This window comes from Lepisosteus platostomus, chromosome 7 (genome assembly GCF_059453375.1).
Source record: "Lepisosteus platostomus isolate fLepPlt1 chromosome 7, fLepPlt1.hap1, whole genome shotgun sequence".
Lineage (NCBI taxonomy): Eukaryota > Metazoa > Chordata > Actinopteri > Semionotiformes > Lepisosteidae > Lepisosteus > Lepisosteus platostomus.
The window spans coordinates 47,531,969-47,540,541 of NC_142617.1; the positions used below are offsets into that span (position 1 = coordinate 47,531,969).

The following is an 8,573-nucleotide window of genomic DNA, read 5'->3' on the forward strand; positions in this document are numbered from 1 at the left end:
GCATGGTGGCACGGCTGTTAACATTGCTGCCTTGCAGCACTTGTCAGGTGCTCCAGGTTCCTCCCAAAGTCCAGAACAATACAGGTACAGTAGGTTAATTGGCTTCTGGGAAAACTGGCCCTGGTGTGAGTGTGTGTACTGTATGTCTGTGTTTGTGTCTGTGTCCTGCGATAGACTAACACTCTGTCTAGTGTGTACCCTTCCTTGCTTCCATTGCTTGCTGAGATAAGCTCCAGTGGATGGGTGGATAATGTAACCGAATACTGACTTTAACATTTTGTAATTTACTTGGATGAGAGTGAATATGTTCCAGTATTTATAATTACTGCTTTGAATTTATTGGCTTGGACACAAAGTATGTTAATATAATCAAATGTATGCATACAGTATGTAGCAAAAATAAAACTTACTTGATATTACAGTACAAGTAATATGTATGTAAAACAAAAATAATAGTTTTGACTTTGCTGCCTCAATATGTTTTGACAGCATTGTATATAGCTGAATACTGAAGATGTATGCACTGGGATCACACAAGTCTTAATAAAGGAGCAGTTCAATGTCCTCATCTCCTCAGACACCTGTTCCAGCTGAGCAAATCAACCCAAAGCCACAGGGTTGGTTAATGGTAAAACAGGTAGAGCTGGTGTTAACCCCAAACCAATTTATTTTATGCCATTTTAATGGAGGAGCACCTGATGGGGTAAATTATTTTGTTTATGGATTTCTTCATAAACCATGAAAATGCAGTGGAATGGTATCGTAGTCTGAAAACAGTGGGGTTTGAATAGAAGAGGATTGGGTTGGGTAAACATAACCTTAGTATAACATCAAAATTAGATAAAGTAACTGGAATCACTATTTGATTATTTGGCCAAAAGATCTTTTTAGTCCTGAATTACTGTCAGCAAGTCTTGTTATCTTGTAAACACACGTGAAAGAATCTCCAAATCTGATAAGGGCTAAAACTCTCCTGTCTGAGCTTTTTAATGGAACCTGGCATTCAATACCACTCTGATTCCACTTCTTGTCCTTCTTGCCTTCATGTCACTTTCTGTTTATTTTTTTTTTCCTTTGCTGGCATAAGGTGGTTTTCTTTTTCTTTTATATTGGCTTCCCAAACACTGGCAAAATCTGACCTGACATGAGCCGAAGTTCCAGAACTTGTTTTTTGTTTTTTAAAGCAGCTCCTTAATATACACTTTTTATCTCTCTGGGTATCATTTAAACGCATTCCTCAACACGCAAACCTCAAGGTGCAAACTGAGGAGGAAGTATGTAACATGGAATTGTGCATTAATATTTCTATATTTGAAAAATATTTGAAGGTTGAGATGTGGCTTTGAACAGTGGTAGATTTACCAATACGTTTTACACTACACCAAAAATACAGTGGGTGTTTACAGATTTTTTCTAAAGTTGAACTGTACAAATGTATGAAGAAAGGAGACATTTAAAAGTAGCTTTTATCTAGAGATTGAACATGTGTAGCTGTGAGCCCCGTGTAGCACCTGCTGCCTTGTCTGTCACCCAGCCAAACACTGACACTGCACAGGCTTCTCAGGAAAGGGAAAGTGGAGTCTGAAGCTGTCAGTTTTCTCCCACTGAAGAAAGACATTGAGTAGAAAGGTGCAAAAAATTTGAGAAGAGTAGCAGGAAATCATTGGCTATTACATCTTAATATCTCAAAACCAGTTTTTCTCTAAAAATGTAACTAAGATCTGACAGACAACAGTAATCAAATGCCCCAAGGGTTGAGAATCTCACACTTTGTGGTGTCTGAAAGCAAGCCACACAGAGAGGGGGATAGGATATGGATAGTAAACTGAATTTCCAGGAATTAAGTTCTTATAGAGCAGAGGAAGCATGACATCAAAAAAAGAAACTCAATTTTATGTTAAGGCTATCAATACTGTAGCATTCAACTGATGCAACACATTAGCAACAATGTTTCATTGCAGGTGGAAATAAAAGGATTCAATCAAACATGTTGAAAGATGTGTTTTAGGCCTGTGTCACAAAGAATAGTATTTTAAATCACACAAGTCCTTACTTCCAAATGAAAGGCAAAATGTCATCCTGATATAATAAATAGATAGCTAACACTCGTTTAGCAAAATTTTGCTTTTATTGTGCACAGAATACTCAGACTTTGGGTATTCTGCCATAAGAATCGATTTTTAGGCATTGTGGGATAAAAACAAAATACTAAAAGAAATTGAAAAAGCAGACGATACTGTCGGAATAAAAAGTTTTTTTGACAGGGTCTTTAATCAAAACCAAGTCACTACATAGCAATAAAAGCCAGTGACAATTGCTTTAAAAATTAGGTCTTGACCCAAGTTATTGTAAAGTAGTTCAGAGCAAATTGAAAACATAAATGGATTCATTTTTTTCAGACTGCATTTCTGTATAATGAAGACAAAGCCCCTTGTCATTGCCAAGGCCTGCTTTAAAATTAATGACAGAGAAAAAGAGAGAGTGAAAAAAATTGGGCAAATCATAAAGTATTTACAGCTCTACAGATGCTCTCCTTTAATGATGCCACTTTAAGCATTACCTCAGACGAGAAAGCTATTAAAAAAATATATTTCAGCTGCATTGCAAATTTATCTCAGATACCTACTGAACAGTAAAGCGAAACTGCAGTAGGTTCCGGAAAGACTCTCAGATCGGGAGCTTGCAGATCTCCTCCATTTCCTAGGCCCTGTGTGTTCAAGACCATGAACATGAAGGGAAGAGTGGCATTGGCTCCTGGCTGAGTACAGGTCACATCAGATGTACAACGCTGACCCTAAACTGCCTTTTAATTGTCAAGCATCCATGTTATGGCTTATGGACTGCTTAGATTCTTCACTAGCCTTGAGTGTGGTGCTCAAATGCTACTGAAATTCATAAATACATAAATAAACCCCAAATAAACAAATAAATAAATCTAAGGTCAGATGAGTCTTGTTCAATTTTTATTCTCCACTTGAGGAGAATTACAAGAAACACAGCGCATATTAGCCTGAGGGACAAATCGCTGGTGTGCGCCTGGTGCCATATGTTGGTTTTATTAATATTGGCATAGAAAGCAAAATAACACAGTTACAGCCTGATAGAGGTCAGGCGGTGGTTCATTCGCCAAGCAGACTCACCGGAGTACGATTTCAGAAATGCAGCCCTTTACAGTTCATACTCAGCACTGCATGAGCCAGCCTTCAAGGCATATTTAAGACAAAGTGTTTCTCTGGAATGAGTTTACATACCCGGACTCTTTAGTGTTTCAAGAGAACCTGTAGTTTTTAACTAAAGTTAAGTGGTATCTCTTAGAGATAAATGGAACCATATGATTCTACTTCAGCTGTAATAAACCCTTCACTCAATGGGAGCATTTGTATAGAAGTAAAGCCTTTAATTGGTTAGATACTAAAAGGCTGGAATTGTAAATCTCATGCTCTGTGCATTTAAATAACCAAATTAAATAAAAAGTGGGCTTTTATGTCAACAAATTAATATAAAGTACCCAACTACAGTCATTAGTCTTGTATGGTGCTTTGTGTTCAAGCAGAAATTAAGACACTTTTTCTAGGACATTTTTCATGGAAACTAATTTAATCTATATGTAATGAGAAGATCATTTATAAATCCTGTTGTTTTGTTAATTATGAGGAACTGTTTTAAAAATATTACTGCATTAAGTATTTGTAAGAGTACAAATAGCTGTGAAATCTTCCTCAAAAGTTAAACCACACAACTCTATGGTACTGTGCTTATTTAAAATGTCCTATCCTTCTTTTGAGAAGGTTAAATATAATATACGGCATTGGGTGGAAGAAATCAATTCTCTTTGCTGGGGTTCTTTTGGAGACCCAGGGTGACTCCATGTGCTCCAGACAGTAGTGACACAGTGCAGAGAGGCTGTCAGACAGTCTGCACATCATCACCATACTGTACAAGGGGCACAGCAGCCTGTCAGTGCTACTGATAAATTCTTTGTTTCTCCAGAGGAATAGGAATCCTTTGGCACTGAGGTGCAGGGAATACAATCTTGTCAGAAGTCTCCAGATCTGCTTAGCATTGGGAGTAAAGAGCACATCAATAAGAACACGATTGTCTGTGATGAATTTCAAAATAGCGTGATACGGATACTTTTTCAACTTGATACATTTCAGGCATCATAAAGTTGCTGTGTACCTCTTAAGGGATGTGGGTTCATTTTGAAGAAAAAATAAAGTAAATAAGGAAAATAAACTGAATACAGTTATTTTTTACCATGTAGGTGTTGCAACTAAAGTGAAAACAAATCGGTACATTTGCAATTACAAATTCCTTTTTTTTTTCTCAGCCATCATAAATGCACTGATATTTTCAGCCAAGTAGAGAAAAAAGTATTGATGATATTTAATAAATGTTACTGCTGCCCTATTCTTGACATGAAGGGATGACATCATAACTGGGAAACTGTTCAGATTTATGGCCAATAATGTCTGGATGGCAGCTGTATTAGGGCTCTGTTGCTCTGCAGAACTCTCCCCCCGCTACTTTGTTATGAGTGAGGGCTGACATTTGGTAATACAGTGTTATTAGGCATTTGTACAAAATTAGATCTTTCTGTATTTTATGAAATTTGGAATCATGCGGCAGTGTCTGCTTTAATAGAATTCTTTGATGAACAGTCTTCTATCTACAGCACCAGCAGAATAATATTGCTTTTTATATTGCCATGTCTGTGAGGCAGCGAGATCATGGCTAATGGACAATAACATTGAGAATCTGCCGCGGCCATGATTGAGCTTAATGGAACCAACTCGGGACGCTTCTAGAACTGCACATGTGGAGAGCTGCCTCACTGACGTCACGACGCCATGATCTGATGAAAACTGAGCCCTTGATGGCTTTGAGAGTGCCTGCTTTTGAGTGCTCTCACGCCCCTGGAAAACGGAAAACAAATCAGTTGTTTTTAAATCCTGAACTAGGTGCTCGAAGATTCATTTTTAAGACATGAGTGGTGCAGGCTGGATGGGTTCTTTCTCCGCTGTTTCTCCAGACATATTAAAACAAAGGAAATTTATTGCTGGCAAACGAGAATGTAGCCCGTGGGTTAAATATTTACCAGTCTGTGTACCATCTGAGCTATTTCCTTTAATCAGCAATGCACATGGCTTGATTATTCTCAGGAGACATAATCACCATGACAACTTTATCAAACTAAATATTACAATGCAGCAAGAGAGGCAGACGGATAGTTAGCCCACGTTTTCATTGCTCTCTTCCCCCGTTGCCTTAAGCTTGGTCCAAACATGAGAGATAGATATCACCAATGTTCTCAGAAAACAATAAATTTTTTAAAAGTTTACAAAGGGGGAAGAAATGGAGCCATTAGCCTGAAAAATGGGCAATCAAAGAAGCTGCTCTGTGTGGCAGATGGAAAAGCAGCAGGTGCCATGGTGAGATGGGACCTCTCTTCCCATCATGCACGCTCTGCAATGATGCAGCCTGACAGGGAAGGGAATTAATGTGTCGGAGCATGTACTTTCTATCCATTAGCCAATTCTCAATATCCACACATTGCTGCTTTGAGCTCTTCTGCAAAACGGCTAACAGGCCATTGGAGCACAAGTTGTCTGTGTATGAAAAAAAAGGAAGACAAAAACAAATGGAGAGGTTAGTTTGACCTGCCTGTCACTATCCCACTTTAACACACGTTAAATGACCAGGTAAAGACTTGACTGTCTCGCATTGGGATTCAAAGATTTCATTCAATGAATAAGTTATCCTAATGCAGATGTTTAGAATACATTAAGGTACGCACACTGCCTGGTGCCCACAGGGGGAATTAACACTGATGAATAGAATTTTCAAAACCAAATTAGCAGAGGCAAACAAATGTGAGCTGTGTGCAGCGACTGATAACACACCTACCTTCCAATTTCCCCTTCAGGAGGCTCAGGAGTATGAGTAGGGCCCCTGCAGCACACATTGCCCTTGCATTAAAGCTGATGAAGTATGTCCAACTGATACTTATATTAAAGTGCCGGAGCGTCAAAGTATAAGGTTCATTTGGAAAATTAAAAAGCACGCTTAACTTGGTTTGGCAAATTAATGCGGGCTCTTTGGCAGTAGCTCTGCATGGAGTATATGCCTGCGTGTGGGTCTGTCTGTGCTCACGCTGCTGTTAAAATACCAGGCAGAAAATGATACCCAAATGATTTGGTCTTTTATCTAAAGTTATTCATACTTGCAGTATATTTTAAGATGTCTCATGGAACAGCAGTATTTTTTCATAGGAAAGTAATCTACTTGTAGTACAGAGACCCTCTGTTTATCCATATCTTTATTTTTTCTGATCTATTGCAATACTTTTATTTATATGGGGAGAAAAGCTCAGCTTTCAAATACCTTTAACGATCATCCACAGATAAAGCATCAAATAACCCATTTTCAGCTATTCCCTCAGGTAACAGATCTTTGATGGTGTCACTTATTGTCTATGCAGTATTTCACTGAAGTGGTATTAATGCTCTTGTTTTTTTTTTCTGAGAGTATCTTGATACTTGAATAGAGCACACTTTGGAAATATACACTGTTGTGTAATGTAATGCACTTTACTTTGTTCAGAATAATTAACATGGGAATGATTCTTTTGACATTTGTATAGAATGTTTAGATTTAACATTATATTGAACTAGCTTAGATTTGTAAACCCCCTCTTATTTAACACAGCATTTATATAATGAAAGGAGCCACTGAGGTGTGTCTTTCCATTAATGAGGATTTTTTTATCAGTAACTGCAGCGGATTATCTGATACATATCAAATATTAATGCCTAAATACACAAACCATGGGAAGTAGGCACAAGAACTTAAGAATGGTTACAAACAAGAGTCAATATTTCAGTTTTCAATTGATCTCTAAGGATCTCATGTTACTAAAGTAAGACATTGTTATCAAACCCTTTAAGTGGTTTTCACAAAAATCACCAGACAATTTACATGAGCTGTGTCTTTGAGTGTTTGCAGTCAGAACCACCATCTCACCATGGCAAAAGTATGATAATAAAAAGTGCTGACAGAAATAAAGGAATAGCGTACTTAGTACTTAATATATTGTAATAACTAGCCTGGCCGAAGAATCGACAGTGCTGACTGTAGATCAGCTGTCACAATGCCCCTCACTTTGAAGGAATGAACCAGGGAGCTGCTGCAAGGGTGTAGTTGAGGTGGAGGAAGGGGGCTAGAAAACATGTGCACAGACTTGGCCAGAGAGATGTGGGCGGCCAGAGGGTATTTACATGTAGGAGAGCCGAAATTCTGCATGATTAGAATTTGACCTACTCCCAAAAATCTGTTAAATAACAGCATTTCTCCATCCCAAAGATATGTGGAAAAGATGAAATGTGGTTAACACTCGCAGCTCTTACAATCTGTTAGCATTTTCACACATGAAAGTATGTGGAACACATTTTATTTGACCATTGATTTTTCTTTTAAAAAAGTGTTATTATGTTTCAATACTTTCACGGAAAGGCCTGCTATCTCCTGAAGTGTGAAACATATTACACAGCTTGGAAATGCATTTATGAACAGAGCTGCAACAGCGAACTCTGCGACACCAACATACCACAACCACTCTACAAGAACAGGGAACATCAGCTTTCGGAAATAGAACAAGACACAAGTAATGAGAAAGAAAATGCATGCTTTCCAACAGTGTGTCTTCTTTTGAGTCCCTCAGCCAAAAGAGCATTGAAACACACAAAAGTATAGATAAATAATACAGTAAGGGTACACCTTTGTTATAAAATTGCTTTTAAATCTGAAAATGCTTAAATTACAAACATTGAAATTAAATACCTTGTAGCATAAGTAAACGTGTAGGGAAACATTCTGTCTTCATTGATGAAGTGTTAAAAACTGTAGAGAAAAGACAGGGCTGAGACCTCAAGAGGGTTAGGCAAAATTAAGTCAAAATTTGTTTTTTTCTTTCGTGTCATTTTACCCTAGTGAGTCTTTGTAAACAAAATAAATATAATAAGGTAGCTCAACAAAATCTAATCAAAAAACAATCATGCTCCAATTTATTCATCCACAGACTTAAATTAAGAATTTCTACTACTACTGTCAAGAAATGTCTCTAGTTTTGAGACAAAAAAAGTTTTGAGAATCATTAGTTGCTTAGGAAAATAAAAACAACAATTCCTTCATTTAAGGAGTTGCATAATTCCTTCTCTGGGAAAAGGAGTTCCAGAAAAAAGCCCCTTCTACAAAATGCTAGTCATTTCATAACGATGCACTGTGTTCATTATAAGAGATAATAGCAGTAACAGCTAATTAGTGTTATGCAGTGTACAGTACAACGGAACCTCCCCAGAGGGGCATCCCTGGGGCTTATATCACCTAAAGATAGTCAAGATTTTTCTTTTCTTTCTTGCAATTAAACTCCTTTTAAATTGTAACATTATTCTCTTAGCTATTCCGCATATCACTGTGGTAATACATTTACAGTATATTAGCTTTCTATGTATTTTTCAAGCTATGTTATAAATATAGTAATTTAATATATGTTATACCTGTAAATAAACTGACAT

At 37.4% G+C, this 8,573-nt stretch overlaps 1 long non-coding RNA gene across 1 annotated transcript; it reads right to left on the reverse strand.

Moving 5' to 3' along the window:
* Positions 1 to 5,107: 5,107 nt before the first annotated feature.
* On the reverse strand, positions 5,108 to 8,479 carry LOC148658992 (uncharacterized). Its single transcript, XR_015940281.1, has 2 exons — positions 7,840 to 8,479; positions 5,108 to 5,609 (listed from the first exon to the last, which is right to left on the reverse strand). It is a non-coding gene; the product is annotated as an uncharacterized LOC148658992 (long non-coding RNA).
* Positions 8,480 to 8,573: the final 94 nt, after the last annotated feature.